This window comes from Camelus dromedarius, unplaced genomic scaffold, assembly GCF_036321535.1.
Source record: "Camelus dromedarius isolate mCamDro1 unplaced genomic scaffold, mCamDro1.pat HAP1_SCAFFOLD_179, whole genome shotgun sequence".
In the NCBI taxonomy this organism is placed as follows: Eukaryota; Metazoa; Chordata; class Mammalia; order Artiodactyla; family Camelidae; genus Camelus; species Camelus dromedarius.
Genome location: NW_026989756.1, coordinates 3,100,306 through 3,112,168, shown reverse-complemented (window position 1 = coordinate 3,112,168; position 11,863 = coordinate 3,100,306).

Below are 11,863 nucleotides of genomic sequence, written 5' to 3'. Positions count from 1 at the left end.
GGAATAGGAAGACACCAAGCAGCTATCTGGGTATTTTTCAAATTCATCTGAGTGGATATCCACTCTGTTTCCAATTAGTCTTTTCCAAATGTGGTAGTTGCTTTTAGGGTCCCTACATTTCCAAAGAGCCCCAGAAGGGCAAAAGAAGCCTAAAGCTGAGTGATTATAGAGAGTTTAAGGGCTAGAGTGGGAAGGGGAAAGTCTGATAAGGGTGGATTTAGGGTTGAAGTATATAGTTATGGGAACATTTAAATAGACCTCAGGATAGAGTTCTATTAGATTTGAAGGGGAACATGTTAGCATCTCCAGTCTTGGAATAGCCAGTATCCTTTCCATTTGGCTTTTAAACAGACAGAATGAAAGTGTTGCATGGGATAGAAGTAGGAACCAGGAGTACCTTATCTAATAATTCTTGAAATATTAGACAGCACCCATCAAGTTTCTCTTGTGTTATGTTATATTGGGGGATTTTGGGGGGGTGGGCATGGACAGAACTACTTCTACTTACCATAGCATTCTATTATGGGGTTCTCCACCTCATACATGCCCAATTTCAGTTAAATTCCTTGTCTATAAAGAAGAGAAGTCCTGTCCACTAATTGACTTAAGTCCACAGTAAGATTGGTACTAGGTTGAAGAGGACAGAGGAGCTTAAGGAAGTCAGGTAAAGCCATTAGAGGAAACAAAAGTGAAAGAAATGAATAGGAGACCTGTGAAAGAAGTCCTGCAGTATCACAATGAAGTATAATACCCCAATCCATGAAGTTACTGGAGTAGTTGGTCTAAGAGGAAAATTGTGTTGACACAGAAGGGATCTTATAGATATACTGAGGGACTGGGAGGCAAACTATGAGGGAAATTATCAAAACCCACCACTGGCAGTTTGGTGACTTTGAAGAAGGTGCCAGAAAAGGAAGCAGTGTTAAAAGTGAAATACGTCACTCCAAAATTAAAGAGAAATGTGGTAGGGCGCCCTTCAACTCACAAGGGTAACCTCACCCTGTGAATTTAGTGGGAACTGTGGTCAAAGAATGCTTGCTTCCTCAGAGCTAAGTTAGTATTCTTCCTGTGTGTTTTGGGGGCTTTTCTTTCTATTTGGAGTCTAGACAGTCCAAAATCCAGTGAACTTTTTCTTTGTAATGCCAGCAAATATTCTGTTCAATGGAAGCCCTTAATTTGGGGTCCTGTCTTTGTTCAGATTTTTGTAATTGTTTTAGTTGTAAAGCCATGTGATTTGATAGTGAATTTTCTATTTTTTAGAAACGTCACCCTCACAATGCTGAGCTGATGTCTGAAATTCAGGCATCTCAGCATTTAAAAAGTAGACTTTTTTTTTGTCATGAAGTTCAAGTCTTATATCATTCAGAAAGCTGTGGCTAGAGCAAAGGCTACTTTAGTAATTCAGTTCAAGCCTTGACTGCTCTTTCCAAATAGTTTCTAATTGCTGGTGTTAATTTGCCACATTTCATACTTCAGTTGTATACAATTTTGAACACATGACCAAACGATTTTAACAAGATAAAACTTAGAATGGCTTCTAACACTTTTTCTCTAACTCTTACTTTCTGACTGAACTCAGCAGTAATTTGAGACCCCTCCAGGTCTTCCAAGATAGTGGTCCACTTAGCTTTCTGAAACCAAAGAAAAGTATCACCACAAATAAGTGGATAAGTTGATATAAGTTGGGGGAATCTCAGAGAGTAAGCAGCCAAGGCTTCTTGACTTTTTGCATAGTTTCCCTCTTTCCTTTTGGGACTTGGGGTAATCATTCGCCATGCAATTTAATTGAAGACAAAGGTTTAAATGCTAATTTCTCAGTTTGTTTATGGTTGGGAGTAGGTGGCAGGAGTGGTTTGAGCATTGTCTCCAGAAGGTGGAGATCCAACAGATTTATTCTCCACAGTAAGCTGAAAAGCAGGAGATCATTTTGAGGGGGGAACTAAAAGAGAGGGTGAAGAGGGAAGAATGGAGGCCCTGGAGGATAGGGCATACAGGATTGTGTTTGAGCAAGCAAACTCCTCTGCTGCCCTCTTGTGGATATCTGTGGCTGAGCAGCCAATCATCAGGCTCCCACTAACGAGCAACTGGTAGGTTGCTTTCCTCCTTGGCAGTAACCAGGATGCTGAATCAGTCATAGCCACACTTTAAAAAGATTAACCAGGGAGGCCGAGGGTGGGAAGGGATAGACTGGGATTTCAAAATTGTACAATAGATTAACAAGATTATACTGTAAAGCACAGGGAAATATACACAAAATATTATGGTAGCTCACAGAGAAAAAAATGTGACAATGAGTGTGTGTATGTCCATGTATGACTGAAAAATTGTGCTGAACACTGGAATTTGACACAACATTGTAAAATGATTATAAATCAATAAAAAATGTTAAATATTAATTAATTGCTTTGTTTGTTTGTTTGTTTAGGCTCAGCTAGTCTTCTGTTGTTGGTAGCTTATGAGAAGTTTCCCCTATTTTCTGTCCTAGTCCCAAGGTTTAGAGTCAAGGAAGAAAGCAAAGCATTTCACAAATGTATGAAGCTGTTCCCTGCAAAGAGTGGACGCCTTTGGACAGGCAGTGTGCAGCTCCTGGATTGTGACTAAGTGGGATCAGAATGGTCCTTCTCAAGTGTCCAGATTGAACTTCATTCAGGGTGCCAGGGAGTTACTGAGCTATTTCTGCTGCTTTTTTTCCCCTCCAGGAGGGTGCATAAACCTTTAAAATATCTATATCTATATCTATGTCTATATCTATATCTATATCTATATCTATATCTATATCTATATAAAAGTCACATGTTCATTTGTACATTGGGAAAAACAGATAGTGAGAGAAAGAGAAAAGTCTCCTGTGATGTCAACACAGTGACAAGCTGTTGGTGGTTTGCATTGTATCATCCTGTGTGTACATGTATCTTTGAAGAGTTGTATCCTATTAGAGAAGATGTTCTAGACCCCTCTTCTCACACAGCACCATAATTGCAAACATGTTCCTCAGCCATGCTCATCTTTTTCACCTGTGTAGCTGTCCTCATGCTCACATCAGTGCCTTTACACTCTGCTATCCCTTGTGAGGATGGGAAGATTTAAGAGGTGTCCCCCGTGGCAGCTCCTTGTTGTCACTTAAGCCTCAGCTCAAATACTGCCACTCCAACGTAACCTTCCCTCTCCCTAAATCTAGGGAAACTCCTCTGTCATTTATTATTTCCTTCATGCCATGCACCAGTCCTATTGGTAATGAATTTGTTCATTAATCTGTTGGCTTGTTTTTGGCTCTTCCCTGAGAGCAGAAGCCTTTTCTATTTTCTTTATCACTCTGTCCTCAGGGCTTAGGGTAGTATTGATGCCAAGAATTTGCCTGGGTGGTAACTGTTCACTGATTGGCTGAATTCATTCTGTGGCTGGAACAACTGTACTAAATGTGTTTAAGTGATTTATTTTTACAGTGCATTTAGGTTGTACCCTGAGTTATAATATTTTTAACAGCACTGCAAGAATGCTTTTCTACACTTGGACAGTTCTTTTCTCTCTCCAAACATTAAATTGATACATTTTAAACATACAGAAAAGTGGAAAAGATAATGCAATGAACACCCATATACCTTCCATTAAGATTTAAAATTTGTTAATATATTGTCACGTTAACTTTCTCTCTCTACATAGTTTTTTGATGAACCATTTAAAACTTGTTTCATGACACTTCACAATACCTCTAAGTATTTCAGCATGCATCTCCCAAGAATAAGTATCTTTTCCTAAATAAACATTTGTTATTAGTGTAACTGGGAAAGAATGGTAATTAATAATTCTCTAATATAACCTGATAGCCAATATTTGAATTTCCCCAATTGCGTCTAACATACTTTTATAGCTGTATCATTTATTTATGTCTTTGAATCAGGGTCAAACCAAGTATCATGTCCTATATTTATTTGTTATATCTGTTTGTATAAACCTAGAAGTATCATTTTGTGTTTTTAATGTGTTATTCATTTTAAAAACAGCGTTGAATTTTAAAAGAAACTAGTTTTCATATAGAATATTCCACCTGTTCATTTTCTCATGGTGTCTTTTATCTTGTTTTTCTTTCCCTATGTTTCCTATTACTGAAGTTATATCTGGATACCGGCTTAGGTTATGTGATTATAATCACTTATAATCATGAGTCTTTTTGATATTAAAATTATCCCAAACTTGCCCATGATATGTCCATTTGGCATATTTGATACAACCTATTTGATATGACCTCATTAATCTTTGAGTGTACTTTTGTTTTCTGGCACCAAACTATATCATAACCACATGTTGTGTTTTTCCCCTACACCTGCAATCAATCTGTGATTTCTCTAAGGAACATTGTTTGCTACATTTTTTTAAGTGAACAAAAATTTGAAAACAAAAATCTGGGTGTTGCATTTATTCATTATTTCTGCAGTACTGTTGCTTCAAAACATTTTAGTGGGCCAAACTGCTATATATATATATAATATATATATATATATATATATATATATATATATATTATATATTTATTTTATATTATATTTATATTTTATATTATATTATATTTATTTATATTATATTTACATATAATATGTATACACATACACACATACTTTTTAGTTTAATTTTTATTAAAGTTTAGTCAGTTTACAATGTTGCATCCATTTCTGATACACAGAATAATATTTCAGTCATATATACATACATATATTCATTTTCATATCTTTTTCCTTATATGTTACTACAAGATACTGAATATAGTTTCCTGTGTTATACAGTATAAACTTGTTTATCTATTTTATATATCTTAACAAGGTTTTAAGTGTGTAGTGCAGTATTGTTAACTGTAGGCATAGTACCATACTGCAGCTCTCTAGAACATTCACATCTTGTGCAACTGACAACCTAATGAACAACCAATCTCCCTTTCATCCTCTTGATAGCTCCTGGCAACCAGCATTTTATTCACTACATCTATGACTTTGACAATATTTAGGCACTTCATGTAAATAGAATCATGCAGTATTTGTCCTCTGTGACCAACTTAATTCACTTATATAATGTCTTCTGGTTTCATTCATGTTGTGTTAAATGGTGGGAATTCCTTACCTTTTTAAAGCCAAGTAATATTCCATTGTATGATTAGACCACATTTTCTTAATCTACTCATTTGTTGCTGGACATTAACTGTTTATAGCTTTGTCTATCTTATAGTTCTTTGTTCCTCTTTTCCTTTCTTGCTGTCTTCCTTTGTGTTTTGTTGATTTTTGTTACTCTTTGATTGTTTTCTCTTTTTCTTTTGTCTTCTCTGTTGGTATTTTCATGTCATGTTATTACCATGAGGCTTGCATAAAATATCTTAGAGTTATGTATCTTTTTAAACTAACAATAACTTGACTTCAATCACATACAAAAACTCTACTCTTTTACTTCTCCAACTTTATATTTGTTGTCACATTTTAAATATTTTTATATTGTGCATCCATTCATAACTTTTTATACTTATGTTTATTTTTAACACTTTTGTCTTTTAACTCTTATACCAAAATAAGCTGTGATTTACACACTAATATCACAGTGTAAAATATTCCATATTTGTTTATATATTTATATTTATCAGTGTGTTTTATACTTCAGTATACTTTCCTGTTGCTATTTAGTGTCTTTTCTTTTCAACTTGAATAACTCCCTTTAATATTTCTTGGTGATAAACTCCTTCAGCTTTTGTTTCTCTGAGAATGTCTTTATCTCTCCTTCACTTTTGAATACCAATTTTGTGGGATATAGTAGTCTTATTTTACAGTTTTTCTTCTATCAGCATTTTGAGTATATCATTCTACTCCTTTCTAGCCTATAAGATTTATGCTGAGAAATTCTCTCATTTCTGGGCTCACTATCCTGTTCTATTGGTCCATATGTCTGTTTTTGTACCAATACAATGATGTCTTGATGACTGTATCTCTGTAGTATTGTCTGAAGTCTGGGAGAGTTATTTCTCCAGCCTCTTTCTTTCTCTTCAGTAAAGCTTTGGTAATTCTAGGTCTTTGATGGTTCCATATAATTTTATTATGATTTGTTCTAGTTCTGTGAAATATGTCCTGGGTAATTTGATAGGGATTGCATTAAATATGTACACTGCCTTGGGTAGTGTGACCATTTTAACAATATTGATTCTTCCAATCCAAGAACATGGGATATCTTTCCATTTTTTAAAGTCTTTAATTTCCTTCATCAGTGTTTTATAGTTTTCTGTATAATTCTTTCACCTCCTTGGTTAGATTTATTCCTAGGTATTTTATTATTTTGGGTGCTATTTTAAAGGGGATTGTTTCTTTACTTTCTTTTTCTGTTGATTCATCATTAGTGTAAAGGAATGCAACTGATTTTTGAACTTTAACCTTGTGACCTGCTACATTGCTGAATTCTTTAAACCTTTCTAGTAGTTTTTGTGTGGACCTTTTAGGGTCTTCTATATATAGTAACATGTCGTTGGCATTTAGTGACACTTTTACCTCTTCTCTTCCAATTTGGATCCCTTTTCTCTCTCTTGCTTGATTGCTGTGTCTAGGGCTTCCAAGACGATGTTGAATATGAGTGGTGATATTGGGCATCCTTGTCTTCTCCCAGATTTTAGTGGGAAGCTGCTGAGTTTTTCACCATTGAGTAATATGCAGGCTGTAGTTTTGTCATATATAGCTTTTATATGTTGAGATATGTACGATCTATATCCACTTTGGTAAGAATTTTTATCATAAATGGGTGTTGAATTTTATCAAATGCTTTTTCTGCATCTATTGAGAAGAACATGTGGTTTTTGTCCTTTCTCTTGTTGATGTGATGTATTACATTGATTGATTTGCATATGTTGAACCATCCTTGTGTCCCTGGGATGAACGCCACTTGGTCATGTTGTATAATCTTTTTTATGTGTTGTTGGATTCTATTTGCTAATATTTTGGTGAGGATTTTGGCATGTATGTTCATCAGTGATACTGGCATATAATTTTCTTTTTTGGTAGTGTCTTTGCCTGGTTTTGGTATCAGGATGATGATGGCTTCATAGAATGAGTTTGGGAGTATTCCCTCCTTTTCAGTCTTCTGGAAGGGTTTGAGAATGACTGGTATGAGTGAACCCACAAACTTTTGGCCAACTCATCTTCAACAAAGGAGGCAAGAGTATACAATGGAATAAAGACAGTCTCTTCAGCAAATAGTATGGAGGAAACTGGACAGAACATGTAAAGCAATGAAGCTAGAACACTCTCTTACACCATGCACAAAAATAAACTCAAAATGGATCAAAGACTTAAACATAAGACAAGATACAATAAACCTCCTGGAAGAAAATATAGGCAAAATATTATCTGACATACATCTCAAGAATGTTCTCCTAGAATAGTCTACTCAAGCAATAGAAGTAAAAGCAAGAATAAATAAATGGGACCTAGTGAAACTTACAAGCTTCTGCACAGCAGAGGAAACCATAAGTAAAACAAAAAGACAACCTATGGAATGGGAGAACATTTTTGCAAATGAAACCGACAAAGGCTTGATCTCCAGAATATATAAGCAGCTTATATGACTTAATAAAAGAAAAAATCCAATTCAAAAATGGGCACAAGTGCTAAATAAGCAATTCTCCAAGGAAGACAGACAAATGATCAATAGGCAGATGAAAAAATGCTCAATATCACTAATTATCAGAGAAATGAAAATCAAAACTACAATGAGGTGTCACCTCACATCAGTCAGAATGGCCATAATTTAAATATCCACAAATGACAAGTGCTGGAGAGGCTGTCCATAAAAGGGAACCCTCCTTCACTGCTGGTGGGAATGCAGTTTGGTGCAGCCACTGTGGAAAACAGTATGGAGATTCCTCAAAAGACTAGAAACAGACTTAATATATGACCCAGGAATCCCACTCCTGGGCATATATAGAGAAGGAACCGTACTTCAGGATGACACCTTCACCCCAATGTTCATAGCAGCACTATTTACAATAGCCAAAACATGGAAACAGCCTAAATGTCCATCAACAGATGACTGGATAAAGAAGAAGTGGTATAGTTATACAATGGAATACTATTCAGCCATAAAAACCAACAACATAACGCCATTTGCAGCAACATGGATGTTCCTGGAGAATGTCATGCTAAGTGAAGTAAGCTAGAAAGAGAAAGAAAAATACCATATGAGTTCGCTCATATGTGGAATCTAAAAATAAAAACAAACAAACAAACAAAAAAAACAAAGCAGAAATACAAAACAGAAATAGACTTACAGACATAGAATAGAAGCCTGTGGTTGCCAAGGGGGTGGAGGGTGGGAAGGGATAGACTGGGATTTCAAAATTGTAGAACTGATAAACAAGATTATACTGTATAGCACAGAGAAATATATACAAGGTCTTATGGTAGCTCCCAGAAAAAAAATGTGACATTGAATATATATATGTTTATGTATAACTGAAAAATTATGCTCTACACTAGAATTTGACACAACATTGTAAAGTGATTATAAATTAATAAAAACGTTAAAAAAAGGAAATTCTCTCATAGTTATGGGTTCTCTTGTGTGTGACAAGTTATTTTTTTTAATGACACTTTGTAAAGTCTGTCTTCATCTTTGATTTGACAATTGCTTATAATGTGTCTCAGTGTCGACTTTAAATCCATTCCCTTTGGATTCTTTATGCTGTATGAATATGGATATTTATTTCCCTCCATAAATTTGGGAAGTTTTCAACCATTATTTCTTTCTAATAAACTTTCTGTCACTTCTCTCTCTCTCCTCCTCCCCTCATACTGTTCTAGTATTTCCTTCCTTCTACTCACTTTGGGCTTTCTTTGTTTATTTGTTTGTTTGCTTTAGTTTCTTTTGCTGTAAGGTTAGATTGTTTATTTGCTTTCTTGTTTCCCAAGATAGGCCTTTATATCTATACATTTTTGTCTTAGAATGATTTTTGCTGTGTCCTATAGATTTTGGAATGCTGTATTTCTATTTTAATTTGTTTCAAGGTATTTTTTAATTTCCTCTTTGATTTCTTTGTTGACCCATTTACTTTTTTAGAACCTTGATCTTTAGCCTCCATGTGTTTGTGGCTTTTTTTTTCTAGTTTTCTTATTATAATTGATTTCTAATTTTATACCATTTTGGTCAGAAAAGATGCTTAATATAATTTCACTCTTCTTAAATTTATTGAGTTTTGTTTTGTGGCCTCACATGTGATCTAACTTGTATAATGCTTTATGTGCATTTGAAAGGAATATGTATCTGCTGCTTCTGGGTGGAATGTTCTGTGTTTATCTATTATGCTCATCTGGCCTAAAGTAGTGTTTAAGGTCATTGTTTTCTTTCTGCTTTTCTGTGATCTAGCCATTGATATAAGTGAGGTGTTAAAGTCCTCAAATATTATTGTATTATTGTCATTACTATCATTATCTTACTGTCTCCCTTTGTGTCTGTTAATATTTGCTTTGTGTATTTAGGTACTCCTATGTTGGATGCATAGATATTTACAAGTCTTTTGTCCTCTTTTAAAAAATATTTTATTTATTATTGTATGATTTAATTATTTAATTTTGGGGGCAGGGTAATTAGGTTTGTCTATTTTTAGAGGAGCTACTGGGGATTGAACCCAGGACCTCATGCATGCTAAGCAAGAACTCTACCACTTGAACTATACCTTCCCCCCATAAAATTGTTATATCCTCTTGTTAAATTGATCCCTTTATCATTATGTAATGCTCTTCTTTGTCTCTTTTTACAGTCTTTGATTTAAATCTATTTTGTCAGATGTAAGTATTTCTACACCACCTTTCTTTTTGTCTCCCTTTGCATAGGATATATTTTGCCATTCCTTCACTTTCAGTCAGTGTGTATCTTGATCCAAAGTGAGTCTTTTGTAGGCAACATATACATCGATCTTGTTTTTCATACGTTCAGTCACTCTATATCTTCTGTTTGGAGACTTTAGTCCATCTACATTTAGAGTAATTATTGATAGGTATGCAATTATTGCCATTTTGTTCATTTCTTTCTGGTTGTTGATAGTTCTTTAAAAGTGCTTCTGCATTAATCTCAATTTGGTTCTGGAACACCCATTTCATATAGTTTAGATTTTCTTGCCTTATCCTCTAAGATGCCTCACTTCTCTTCCATATCTTCTTCTCCTTCTCCTCCTACTTCCTCTTCTGTGCTGCACTCAGGATATTGTATTCTGATTTGTCTCCCAGAACAGCAGTTCTCTTGTCAGATGTCTCTAATCTGCTTTTAATAATATATTTTGGGTTTTTAATTTCAGCTATTCCATTTTTCATTTAAAGACTTTTCCATTCCTTTTGAAATTTGCTGTCACTATATAATTTTCTATTACTTGCAAATATTTTAAAGTTTGTCTTTTATTTGTTTAAACAGAGAAAGCTTATGAGTTTGTAATCTGTATTCAATAATTTTCAACATTTAAATTTTGTTAATCACTTTATTCTTTTTTTTTTTTTTTTTTGGAGGGGTGTTTGCTCATTGTTTCCTTTTGAGCTTGGCAATTTTTAAATTGTTATTGCTATTTAATTTCTTTTAAAATTTCTTGTTGGAATTGTAAGATGAATAGGGTAAAATTATCTTCCATTGTGAAGGATTCATATTTAATTCTTTAAGGTGCCTGTGGATATTACCAGTCCAGAGTCATCCTAAACCAAAATTTTGGCTTGAGTTCCTGGACCATCCAAGAGATGCAACCCTGTAGTAACTATATTTACTAGCTTCTGTATTTAATGGTTTGGCATCTTGGGACTTTGCAGTCCCTGAAGAGACTGATCAATCTGGGGTTAGCCAATTCTTAGAAATAGTAAAGGAATCCCTTGCAAGTGTGCCTTTTGTAAAAAACCAACCAATCAATAGGCTATATTCCAGCCACCTCCTCTATCAGCCTTCACACTCTGGGCCACTATCCAATTGCTCTAATCACCTGAGGAACAGATATCAGTCAACTATGGACACCCCCATACCATACAGCCTGCTGAAATTATTCAAACTAACCAATCTTAACCTGCCTACTTTGCTTCACCCCTTCCCTTTCCCCTTCCAGCAGCAGCCACAATAAAGCTCTTGCCCAAGTTTCACCTTGCTCACTCTGCTCCTTACTGACCCTGATACTTTCTTGTGTGGCCCCACATTGGAATGGCATGCCCTCTCCTCTTGGGAGCTGTGAATAACAAACCATCTTTTCAATGACAATCATCTCCTTATCTGTTGGCCTCACCATATTTGAATAACAAAACATACACTTTAAAACAAACCCCTGGCTGCAAATAAATATGATAGCCATGAATCTTTTTTTTGCTTCTCTTCTCTCTCCTTTCCATACTGTATCAAATCAACATTGAATATAATGCATTGGGAGTGAGGGAAGGCAGATTCCCTTCAAGTTCACACTTTCTTTGTAGGTGTACTCCAGTTGTTTTCATCCTTGGCTTGCAATTAAAATCACTTGGGGAGGAGTCCCTAAAAAAACATTCATGCTTAGCTCCAAGTCCAGCTCTGTTTAATCAGACACTCTGGTGATGGTCCAAAGGTCAAGTGTGAGCATTTTTAAGAGCATCCCTGTTGATGTTTATGTACAGAAAATGTTAAGAATAACTAGTTAATTCTTTCAATATCTAAAGGAGGTCTCCCACTAGACCATGTCTGTCCTCCTAACACCTTCTACTGACAAAGCTGAACTTTGCCATTTTGCCAAGGAAAAATACTTGAGGAGTTAAGCTCTATTTTTTCAGAATAGACAATAAAGAGTAGACTTGGAGTTGGGAAGTCAATGAATTGACAAATAGCACAATCACATTGAGAATCACACAAGGTGTAT